The 12,313-nt window shown below is 47.9% G+C and overlaps 1 protein-coding gene across 48 annotated transcripts in view; it reads right to left on the bottom strand.

Annotated features, from left to right (window-relative positions):
- Nucleotides 1-12,074, bottom strand: part of SORBS1 (sorbin and SH3 domain containing 1) — a 238,682-nt gene extending 226,608 nt beyond the window's left edge. For all 48 annotated transcript variants that reach the window (XM_059900779.1, XM_059900787.1, XM_059900790.1 and 45 more), the window contains exon 1: nucleotides 11,988-12,074. The gene's annotated coding sequence lies outside the window, so the exon portion shown is untranslated. The remainder of the gene's footprint in view (nucleotides 1-11,987) is intronic.
- Nucleotides 12,075-12,313: the final 239 nt, after the last annotated feature.

Here is a 12,313-nt window from a genome sequence, read left to right as displayed (position 1 = left end):
CCAGGGAAGAGCCCAGCCCTCTGGGTGTTAATGAGGAAATAAACTCCAGGAGGGCGGGGCCTATGTCTACATTGTTCACCAGCATTTGTTTAACAAGTGAAATGAGACTGTGGCTATTGAAGCACTTCTTAAACAAAAGATCCACGTGCAAGCAGGGATTCACCTCTCAAACGGGGCACCATCCCGTCCCTGGGGCTAACAGCAGAGCTCTCTTTCTCCTCATCCAGCAAAATGGGCACCTCTGGAACACAAAGCTACGTTACATGGACCTGCTTGCAGGACTGAGCAATGGTGGGAATGCAAATCACCAAGGGATAGAAACCGCCAAGAAAAGACCAGGATCCAACCGCGAAATGGCCTGGGCTCTGTCCCTTCTCCCTTCTGCACTTCTCTGGCACTTCCCTCTGCTCCACAGGGGTAACGGCAAACATCTCTGACCTTATCCTTCCAAGGTGGAGATGTCAGCAGTGGGCGGAGAGGGGAGGAATGTTTGGGGACCGGAGAAACGGCTGTGGGTAGAGGCAGACCAGGAGGAAGGAGACATCAAAAGGATTCTTGTTCCCAGTACCAGTGACCAGTACTGGAGCTGGGAGGGCTTCGCGAACACACTGGCATTTTCACATCAGCTCACGTGACCGAAGCAGCCCCTGGCTTAGACATACTCAGTTATGTGTCCCTCTCCAGGTGGTCAGTCAGCTCTACAAACACAGCTTTGCCTGCCAATGTTCTTTTTCCACTCCATGGTCTCCTGTTTGAAAATGCCCCCTTGACTCTGCCAGTAACTTTTGTCCCCTTTTCATTCTCAATACAGCAACCAGCATTACTGAGTGATTACTATGTGTCAGGCACAGCTCTAAAGACTTACACAGTCCTGTGATGTAGGCACTACTGTTTTCTCCATTTTATAGGTGAGGCAACTGAGGTACAGACTAGAAACCTGCCTGAGGGAGCAGCAGAGCCAGGACGGGGGCCCAAGCAGCCTGAGCGCAGAGGTCACATCCCCCGTCACTCTGCTCCCCGATCTCACTTCCGAGAGAGAAGAGCCCAGCTCCAAGGTAAGAGGTCTGCTCCCAGCTCAGGCCCATCCAGCCACATGACCTTAAACAAATGGCTTTTCTGTGCCTCAGCTGCCTCGACTGTGAAACAAGGCTGATCACGGACGCCTGGTCTAGAAACAGAGACTCTTAGCTCTGCAGTCCAGCGTCGCCTAAGAGAACATCCTGAGATGATGGAAAGGTTCTCTCTCTGTGCTGTCCATGGGGCAGCTGCTAGTGTCATGTAGCTATGGAGCACTTGAAATGTGGCTAGTGTGACCGAGAAACTGAATTTTAAACTGTATTTCATTTTAATTAATTTAAACTTACATAGTCACATGTGGCTAGTGGCTACCATACTGGAAAGTTCAACTCTAGCCTATAAATTCCAGGATAAAATCCAGGATGGCAGGTGCCACTTCTCTTTGGTCACTGCTGTATTCGCAGAGCCCAGCATAGACCCCAGCCTATGGTTGGAGCTCAGTTAACTATTTGTTGAACAAATCAAAAGCAAAGGACTTTTCAGGTGCTCTAATATGACTTCATTGCCACCCAAGCATTGATTCTTCAGGTTCCCTGCCCAGTGGACATCTAACCTCAGCTTGCCCAGGAGCTCAGGCCTCCCAAAGCAGTACGAGAGGGAGCAGCTCTCAAGATGAAAAGCTACGGAGACAAATCTTCTAAAAGTTCTACAGAGCTAAACTAGCTCTCTGAAATTTCTACTTACTAGTCCTGGCACGCTAGCTCACAGGTCTGGGAAAACCAAAGTAAGTTATGAAACAGCCCTTAAACATTTTTTAAAGATTTTTTTTAATGTGGACCATTTTTTTAAAAAGTCTTTTATTGAATTTGTTACAATATTGCTTCTCTTTTATGTTTTGGTTTTTAGGCATAAGGGATCTTAGCTCCCCAACCAGGGATTGAACCCGCACCCCTGCATTGTAAGGCGAAGTCTTAACCACTGGACTGCCAGGGAAGTCCCAGCACTTAAATGTTTTTAAATACAGGATTATATCTGTAAGTCACTTTCTTAGTTAGTATGAGTCCAATCCTAGGTCACTGTAAGGCTGGTTAAACAACTACATGACTGAGATCTGCGTGTGGGGAACAATCCTCCAGTGTCAGGGCTGTGGCCCAGGACTGCTATCTCCGCTGACTTAATGCATTCAATCTCCCCCTCCCCCCCTCCATAAGTGAGCCGCGGCGGCGTATACAGCCAGTCTCCCAAAGAGCGAGGCCCTATTCTCCAAGCAAGGTTTGGGGATCCTGGCAGAGCAACTCACGTTTTCATGTCTCCTTGATGTATTCTTTCTAAGTGCAAAAATCTAAGTTTCCATACATCTCCTATGAGCTGAGGACTGTGGCAGACCCAGGAGATACAAAGACAGCTACAATGTAAGCCCTCACCAGGGGCCCATATCTAGAAAGAGTAAGAGGTGAAATCTGCAGAGTATTACCCCGTGCAAGTTACTGAAGTACAATCAGGAGAAAGACATATAAACCAAACACCATCAACTCAGTGTGACACATGCCATAACAGACACATGTACAAAATACTGAACTAAAGAGATACCCGGAGGGACCCTGCGCCGTGCCTTGCACACAGCAGGCGCTCAGGGCAGTGAAATGAATCAAATCTTGACGAACAGCCCCTTTAAAGGCTGAGGAAACCACAACTCAGATGGGTTAAGTGACTTCTCAAGGTGACCCAAGTTGTTAGTGATGGGGCTGGAGATGGCACCTGGGCCTCATCACTTACCAGCCCAACAGTCTATAATCCGTCTCACGGCACTTCTTATCCGACGCTGCAGGGGGAGAGTGGCAGGGTCTGCCCGCTGCTTGTTATTACATCCATCTCAGAATAAACAATGGATTTATTTTTGTACAACTGTATGCTGGGGATTCTTGAAATCTGAGGACCTGCTGTATGTATACCATCTTAGAAACATGCATCCAATCATTTAGCAAACATTTCTTGGGAATATACTATATATCAGGCACCTGTTTAAAGGCTCGGATAAAGAGATGAAACGAACTTCCGGTCAGATCAGAACACCCACATTTATCTCTGCTCTCTCCCAGAACCCCACGAAAAGGCAGCAGAGGAATCTGTTTTTTAATGGAAAGGAGACGATGGCTGATGAGATATGTTAACAGAATTCTGGAAGAGACAGAGCCGATTGCCATGCGGTCGCTGGTTCAGGTTTCTGCTTCATCTGTTCTGCTGAGTGCAAGTAGGGGAGAAAACCACTGAACAAATGGTGACTTATGCCACAGGAACAGGAGAAGGCTCAGGAATGGGAGGCACCAAGGACTGTGAGGGGAGAAGCAGGAGGGGACTAGAAAGAGGGGAGCCTGCAGAAAGTTGGCCAAAGGAGCAAAAAGATGCCAGGGTCCCTCCTGCAATCTGCTCAGTCTGGTGACCTCCCTCCCTCGGCCAGCAAGAGGTGGAGGTTCACTGTTTAGGCAATTACACCAGAGACTCTCTGGATTCAGACACAGTTGAGGGAGAGACGCAGCTGAGGGAGGTAGGGAGAAAGGGGGCAACTTTCCGAAAACAGATGGACTGAGTGAAGGTCTGCATACCAGACAGGGTACCCAGCCTCCTTCCCCATCACGGCTCCCAGGAGGAGCAACAAACAGGCTATTACACCCCCAGGCACACTCCTCTCCAGGAAAACCCAACATTCCCAGAGAAAAGATCTATACGCACTGATATCTAGGTGTCCCCAGTGGAAGAAAGGGAGGCTCTCTACTGAATCACTGTACCACGAGGTTCACAAGCCCCTTTCTTGTCACACAGGTGCCCAATCAGCATTTTGGTCTCCACTCTTAAAATATAAACAGACAGCCAAGGATCAGCATACATGGAAGGATGGTTCCAATGGGAAATACAGTAACCAAAAGCAGCAGAGAAAAGGGACTTGGAGGAAACAAAGACAATGCAGGGGAAGCAGAAAAACACCAAAAACAAAACACAACACATATAAGTGAGTTTATTGCACCCATGAAGCAAGAACAAGATGCTATTCGAAAATAAAAAGAAAAATGAGTCTTCAGAGAACTAGCAAATGCTAGAAAGTAAAACATGCAAAAATGTTTCAAGCAAAACCATGAAAGCATAAATTAAAAATTCAAAAGGGTTATTAAGGATAAAGCTGAAGATGTCTCTCAAAAGTAAAACAAGGGCTTCCCTGGTGGTGCAGTGGTTGAGAATCCACCTGCCAATGTAGGGGACCAGGGCTCAAGCCCTGGTCTGGGAGGATCCCACATGCTGCGGAGCAACTAAGCCCGTGCGCCACAACTACTGAGCCTGTGCTCTAGAGCCCATGATCCACAGCTACTGAGCTCGCGTGCTGCAACTACTGAGGCCCGCGCTCCTGGAGCCTGTGCTTCACAGCAAAAGAAGCCACAGCAATGAGAAGCCTGCACACCGCAATGAGGAGTGGCCCTTGCTCTCCACAACTAGAGAAAGCCCGCGCACAGCAACGAAGACCCAACACAGCCAAAAATAAATAAATTTATAATAAAAAAAAAAGTAAAGTAAAATGGAAAACAGTAAAAGATTTTAAAATTACAAACTTGACCCAGGATGTCCAACATCCAAGTAATAGGAGTTCCAAAGACAAAACACAAGAAAAGGGGAGAAAAGGAAATTAACAGAGAAAAATATAAGAAAATGTCCCCAAACTGAAGAATTTGAGTCTTCAGATCAAAGGAGCACACCAAGGAGCCAGCATAATAATTTTTAAAGCAAGAACAATCCAAATACAGGGAAAGAAAGAGGATCCTAAAACTTTCTGCAAGAAAAATGCAGGTTACCCATAAATGATCAAGAATCAGAATAGCATCCAAATTCTGACATCAATATTGGGACCTAGAAGACAGTGGAGCAATGCCTTCAAAACTAAGGGAAAACGGCTTTCAACCTAAAATTCTAGACAAATCAAACCACCAATCAAGTGTGAATGTATAATAGAATAAGAGCAGTTCAGACATGCAAATTTGAGGTGATCAAGTTGTACAGACCCTCTCTCAGAAACTCCTGAGGAATAAATCAAGAAATAGGAAACAGAGGATCCAACCCAGAGCAAGGTGAGGGAATCCCCATGATGAGTCATGCCCCAGGCCTAGAGGTCAATCAGCAGGGAATAAAGGTGAGGGATGGAGGCCTCTGGGAGGGAGGTCTCCAAGGACAAAAAGACTGTAGTGAAATAAAGAGGAACTTGTGTTATAAAACAGAGATATTTTAAAATGCTGTCAGAAACACTGGGAATTAGTAATAAGTACAAAGGAAACTAAATAGGAAAAAAAAAGCAATTATTAACTCAAGAAAATAAAAAAAGAGACGTACAAGAAAGGAAATTTCATTACAGTACAACTATAAGGCTCAGCCATGAACACTATTTACACAGTCAAAATAATATAAGCATTGACTATCGTTGTAACCAAAAACTGTGACATAACCACACTGGGAGGACATGAAGGAAGGGAAGTATGTGAGGAGGGGAGGAGTGAAGAGGGGAATAAGGGCTCCTCTAATCCATAGCAGGACAATAGCCGTATCAGGAGAAACCGCTAAAAGGGTTGGAAGTGACTATGGTAGACAGAATAATGGTCCCTCAAAGATGAAGATGCCCATATCCTAATCCCTGAACCCATAAGCACGGTACATGGCAAAGGGGAATTAAGGTTGCAAATGGAATTAAGGTTGCTAATCAAATGACCTTAAAACAGGGAGATTATCCTAGATTATCCAGGTGAGCCCAAAGTAATCACAAGGGTCCTTAAAAGTGGAAGAGGGACGGAGAAGGGAGTCAGGAAGATGTGACTGTGGTAGAAGGTCAGTGATGCATGGGAGGGCTCAACCAGCCATTGCCGGCTTTGAAGATGTTGGAAGGGGGACATGAGCCAAGGAATGCAGGCGGCCTCCAGAAAGTGGAAGACGCAAGGAAGAGAATGCAGCCCTGCTACCATCTTGATTTTAGCCCAGTGAGACCCTTTTCAGACTTCTAACCCATAGAACTGTAATTTAAATTTGTGCTGCTTTAAGATACTACATTGGTGGTAATTTGTTCCTGCAGCAACAGAAAATCGTGTTCCGTGACTAACCCTGGGGAGTGGATCACCAGGATGAGGAGGAGTGACCCAGCTTTCTTTATAAGGCCTGCAGTGTTATTTGCCTTTTAAAACTATATATATATAAAAATATATGACTTTGATACAAATTAAGTTTTAAGTCTGATACAAACTAAATTTAATGTTAAAAGAGCTGAAACAAATTCTCTCTTGCCAGATCTCACCATCTGGTAGAGAAGACAGGGAAACAGCTACTGCTGAAAGGCAAACACAGGAAGAAAACACCTCTTTGAGACATGAGGGCGTCTGAAAGGAGTAGAAGTCAGCCCGGCAAAGGAGAAACAGGCCTTCCGGGGAGTGGACAAAGACCACGGGGACGTGTAAGAGTTCTGAATGACAGGACATCAGTGGGTCTGGCAGAGTCAGCAGGAAAGCGTGAGTGGGCAGGTCCCAGCACCACAGGTGTGACACCTGCCCCACTGCTGGCTTCTCTGGCTGGGGTCCAGGACCCGCTGTGCATATTTAGGGCAGGGGGTCCGGGCCCTGCTGTGCATATTTAGGGCGGGCATGGACAAGCAAAGACCCCAGACAAACACAACATTTTCCTGGACCATCAACTGTAGTCAACAGTAAAGCATTTTAAATACTTTTATACTAAAACCAGAACAGACGTATTACAGAATACAAAACTCACATGAATTTTTTTAAAAATATTTATTTATTTATTTATTTTGGCTGCACTGGGTCTTGGTTGAGGCATGTGGGATCTAGTTCCCCGACCAGGGATTGAACCCAGGCCCCCTGCATAGAGAGCACGGAGTTTTACCCACTGGACCACCAAGGAAGTCCCCTCACGTGAATTTTTAACACAAAAACTGGAGACTTCAAGGCAACTTCTTGTTTGAGAGGCCCACTTCAGACACTAAACTATCTGCTGACCACTGAGCATCAAGACTCAGTCTTCTCTATAATTAATAAGAGTCAGAAGAAAGGTTAAAGCACCATAGCATGCATCCATCAAAGCACCCGGGACTTCATGCCAGCAACCTGTCAGTGGCTGCCTACACTCCCTGTGTCACACAAGATGTCCCTTGGGTCCCAACACGAATGGGAAAGTTGAGAAGCATCTCATTCTTTTCCAAAGGGGTCTGGGTCCTACTACTGCCGGATGAGTTAGATCTGCCTGGGGAAATAAAGAAAAACCACCACCCTGAACTTTTCCTACATGTCCTCTCTTGTCTCCCTCCCACCTGCCCTCTAAGCATTACCAGGATCACTGATAAAACCTCAGCTCCACCATCAGCACCTCCAACCCCTTACATTACAGGCCCCTGTTAGAGAATACACTGCAGACACTCTTTCCATGGAAGAAAGTCAAGAAATAGGGCACATCTCTTGGGAGAGGGTGTCCCTTGTGTCCACAAACAAGGGGGAAACTTTTTCTATTGTTGTAGCTGTTTTTGTTATGAAAACAATAATATCCACGTGACAGTGAGCTGGGAAATTTTTTTTTCTGTAAAGAGCCACTACTGATCACAGAAGAGGAGCAGAGGAAAAACAAAAAAATCAATGGAAGGCCACACAGAAGTAAAAAGCAATTTAATTGGGTTTGGTTTGTTTGTTTTTTGTGTGTAAAACACATATACACACATTCAAAAAAGTGAACTCAACTGATTTCAAATTAAGAACAGAGAGGATGAGATTTTAATAACACAATAAATATATTAAAATACACTACAGAGCTATGTTATTGACAGTAAATAAAAGATGGAGGAGGAGGTCAAAGAAAAAGGTATAATAGGAGGAGAGAAAAAGAAAGGTAGAGCAGGAGGTGTGGGAAAAGAAGGATGGGAAGACAGCAAGATACAGGGACAGACAGACAGACATGAGTAACCATACACAAAAAGAGGGAACAACTAAAGGATCCACAGAAAGACTTCCTAGGCCAAAGTAAATTACGCTGTACATGGCCAGCTGTAGGCTTGGGCTATAGACTTCAAAGTATTATCACCTTTTAGCCTTGCCTTTGAATGGTTACTAATCTGGTTAACTACTGTTCACAGATCTTTAACTGCTCATTTAAACATTCTGAGGCTTAGCTCAGGTCATAGGCCGGAAGCTCCCTCCAGATGAGCTACGGTTCAGTAAATCAGTCATCTCCAATATCTCCTCTGAAAAGGGAGTACAAGAGACACTATCACACAAATCGCTATCTCATAAAATGTACAAAGCACCAATGAGAGTCAGTGGAGAAAATGCTGTTTGAGTTGAAAAAAAATTCCATGGAAAAATTTGTTTAGTTTTAAATAAAAAAAAAAAAAAAAATGGAACTTCAGCGGAATGGGTTCCCACCTCAGCATTCTCCAGCATCACTCCCGGCACATCTGACTTTCCACATGTTCAAGTTCTGCCTGCCCCACTGGCTCCAAAGGCCTGAGTTGGCCCTGAAACTAAATCAGCCTCCACCACACACTGCAATCTGAGGGTCACCAGAGAGATCCCAAGAGACTCCAAGTCAGTCCCAACCCTGGCCTGGACTCTGTGCACCCACCCCAACCCGTGTCTAAGCCAAGCCTCTCCTTACTTACTTCACTCTAAGGGCTGTAGAAATCTGCTATTTCACAGCTGATAAAGCCTCCCCCTTCCAGTTCCATCCCTTTTTCCTCCAAGCCTGGTGTCTGTGTTTTCCCCTTCCTCATCTGACCTGCCCCCAACCTCCTACCTGGTCTGTTTCCCCAACCTCTCCCTTCTACTGCCCCTAATTTCTCCTTGCTTTTCTCTACCGCATCTTAGTATCATTTCTCTCAGAGGAAGAGGGGACTTAAGAGGTGTGACTAGAACACAAGACCTAAAATCTATCCACCTGGGGTTTTTTGCCCAGCTCTGCATCTTGCTAGATGTGTGACCTTGAACAAATGGCTGAGCCACCCAACCCCTCAAATTCCTCAGTGAGGGGGGCTGAACCTGGCAATCACACAGGTCTCTTCCAACTCTCAGGTTCTAAATATCTAAACATTCACCTGTATAACCATAAATAAAGCAGTGAGTTAAACATACACAGGGAGAGAGAATGAATTATAGAAACTCCCTTTCCTCAGCATTCTGTCACCCCACCTGGTCTCCCCAACCAACCACCCACACTGAGGGGCTGTGCCTCACTCTGGGCTGTTCTAGCTCTAAATTATTTAGATACAGCAAAACCTTACCAATCACACTAATCAAGGAACAGATGCATCTGAATCCAACAGAAGGCTGAGTCCTGGAATGTTTCTTTCGTGCCATCGAGTAATACTGTGAATTTAACATCAGCTTAGCAAAAAATCTAGAAATGCAATCACAAACTGTCTTGTGAATCTAAGAACAGTAATGCTGTCAGGAACCCTGGAAAACAATCTACCCCAAAGCCCTCCACTTTCCCAACAAGGACACAGGCCCAGAGAGCGGAAGCCGCTAGCCCAAAGCCCAAAGCAGGTTGGAGCCTGGATCAAAGCCAGCTGTCCTGCTTTTGGTCCAGAGGACCTCCACCAAAGCTTTTTGATACCATCCATTTCCTTTTTCAAGAGACAGATTAAATCCCAAATTACCAGGGAGTGCCCTCTACAGCAAATCTATTTCCAAGTCCAGGGGAGGGGCCAGAGCTAAGTTTGGATGGCCAGATGACTACTAATGCTGCCTAATACAAGCTATCTTTCCTGAACCCTGCCCATTCATTCTCTGCAAAGAAAACCCCAGACTGCTATCTATATGGGACTCTATTTTGGCGAGGGGAGAAGGGGAGAGCAGCACAGTTCTTTGTTCTGCCAGTAAGAAGCATCTGCTAGTCCTTTCCCACAACTCCTACCTCACCTCCCAATATTCCCAGTACCTTCGGAAAAGTTCACAGAAACTCGCCAACTAGAATAAAAGAAAGCAGGAGGTAACAGGAGGAAAGGGCCAACAGCAGGTGAGTGTCAAACGGATGGACGGTGACAAAACCCTCCCAGCTCTTCGCCCTATGGGGAAGAAAGCATTTCTTTTCAGTTGTTAATACCCTGCGGGGAAGTCACCCGAGCTAGTTCAACTCAGCGCCCTCCAGCAGAGAAATGAGCTCTCTGCAACCCCTGGAGAACTAACCCTTTCCTAACCATCCACTCTAACAGTGCCCAGGGCAGAGGTACCAAAAGACCAACCCTCCCCTCCCCTCCCCTCAGGCCAAGAGCCTGAAACATCAGAGCTTGGATGGCAAGGAGCTATTTAAGGCAGCATCAAGAGGGTGGGGCAGACAATTGCTGGCAGCATCCCCCTCCTCCACCGCTCCCTCACAGCCAACACACACACACACACACACACACACACACACACACACACCCCTCTCGCTCCACACACACCCATCAACCTCACCTGTCTCTAAGGGCTGGAGATCTGGAGTCCCCAAATGTCCAGCATATGTTTTCTGTCATTGAGGCTGCTGTCCCCATCTGCTGCCCACCCCACTCTTAATCCACTCCGTTCTCTTCAATCACAACCAAGCCACCTTTCCAATCAAAAACACAAAACTGAATCTAGAGGAGCTCACAAACCAAGGAGGGGGGCATGGAGACAAGCCCTCCCTGGCCTTCACTTAGGAGAGAAAAAGGGCGCAAGGGGTGGGGGGCGGGGGGTGATGTCAGAGGCCTGACATGCCAGACAGGCTCCATGATATCTCTAAATGAACCTCCCTCCTATTGACGGTGAAATCAATTCCGGCGATTTCAGCAGGTCGGCCCTGTGACAGGAGGGGCATCCCAGCGCTCAGTTTAAAACAAAAATCCAAAGGCTCAGCCAGAACATGCTGGGAAAATCCAGGGTCTGGATACAACGAGCAACGCTCAGTGGGATCCTTTCTGCTTTTATGTAGCAATGTAATAGCGTAATAAATTCTGTCTGCCTGAAGAAAGCATGCACTGGTGAATTTCAAAGCCATCTTACGACAGCGGATGCACGGGGATGCAGAATTCGACAGCACATTCCCCCGTGAACAAAACGTAATGATTTCAAGCCTCTTTCCCCCTCTATCTTGAATGGCGCTAGCGCTTATCAAGGAAGCCACCTCGGAAAGAAGCCAGAGGAGAGCCGGGGATGCCCCGGGAATTCGGAGAAAGGAGTTGTTTTCTGTTCATCTCGGTGAGGAACTGGCTAGCAAGAAGCTGCCAGTCACTCTGAGGGATGAAGGAGCACGGGCAGATGAGCAGGCACCGGCGTCCCCGAACACGGACACACACACAAACGTACCCGCTCATTCTGGCGGGTCCTAGGCCAGACCGGTAGTCCGTGCTGCCCTCCCGCCGCCCTCTCCTCCAGAGGGATGCTGATGAATGAACACACCTGAGATGCCTCCATCCTGCCGCTCGCTCCCTTCTTCCTCCTCTGGCTACTGCAGAGGAGCCTCTCCTCGGTAGTTTCACTTTACAGCGCAAACCCACGCGGGCTTTGATGTCTCCTCCACCCACCCATATTGCAGCCAGCCTGAAGCAGGCGGACATTCTCTCCTAGCAGAGGCCATGATCGCACGTACCCCCACCCACCAATAAAAACAAACAAAAAATTAAAAAAACAAAAACCTGGAATCCTCCAAAACCCCCGCACCCTGGGGAACTTTCCCTTTAAGACTGGGGATCCACCAAGCAGGCAGGAAGGAGGGTTCCGCCGAGGGGGACCACGGTGTTCCCCTTGACCACGGGGGATGCTCTGGGGGAGGGGGTCCCTCAAGTCCTTCCAACAGCTGGCCCTTTAAACGCGCCTCCTCCGAGCGTGGAACAAAGGCGCCGCCCGCGGGGGCCGGGCCTGCGCACGCCCCCGGCGCCGGCGCTGACAATCAGGCGAGCGCGGGCTGAGGGGCCGCTGGCGCGGACTTACCTTGCGGGTCTCCGGGCGGGCGGGCCGGCTGCGCGCGTCCTGCCCAACTCGCACTACACTCTGCAGTTGGCCCCGCTCTGTTTTTCTGGGACTCGGCGCTGACTTCACCGACACTCCGCGGCCGGCCAATGGGCTGCGGCGGCCGCCCCCTCATTAGCATGCGTCTGGAACCGTCCACTCCGGCGGCGCCTGGGCGGTGGGCGGTGCTAGGGGGCGGTGCCGGACCCGGCAGTGACAGGAAGGGGCGTGTGCGCCAATGGGAGGCGACGAGGCTCCCCGCCGCCCCGCCCCGCAGCATTGTGAGTCCGGCGCGCGGGCCCGCGGAT

Source organism: Balaenoptera ricei, chromosome 16, assembly GCF_028023285.1.
Source record: "Balaenoptera ricei isolate mBalRic1 chromosome 16, mBalRic1.hap2, whole genome shotgun sequence".
Lineage (NCBI taxonomy): Eukaryota > Metazoa > Chordata > Mammalia > Artiodactyla > Balaenopteridae > Balaenoptera > Balaenoptera ricei.
Note: the sequence above shows the minus strand (reverse complement) of the source record. Positions and strands in the feature narration are given on the sequence as shown.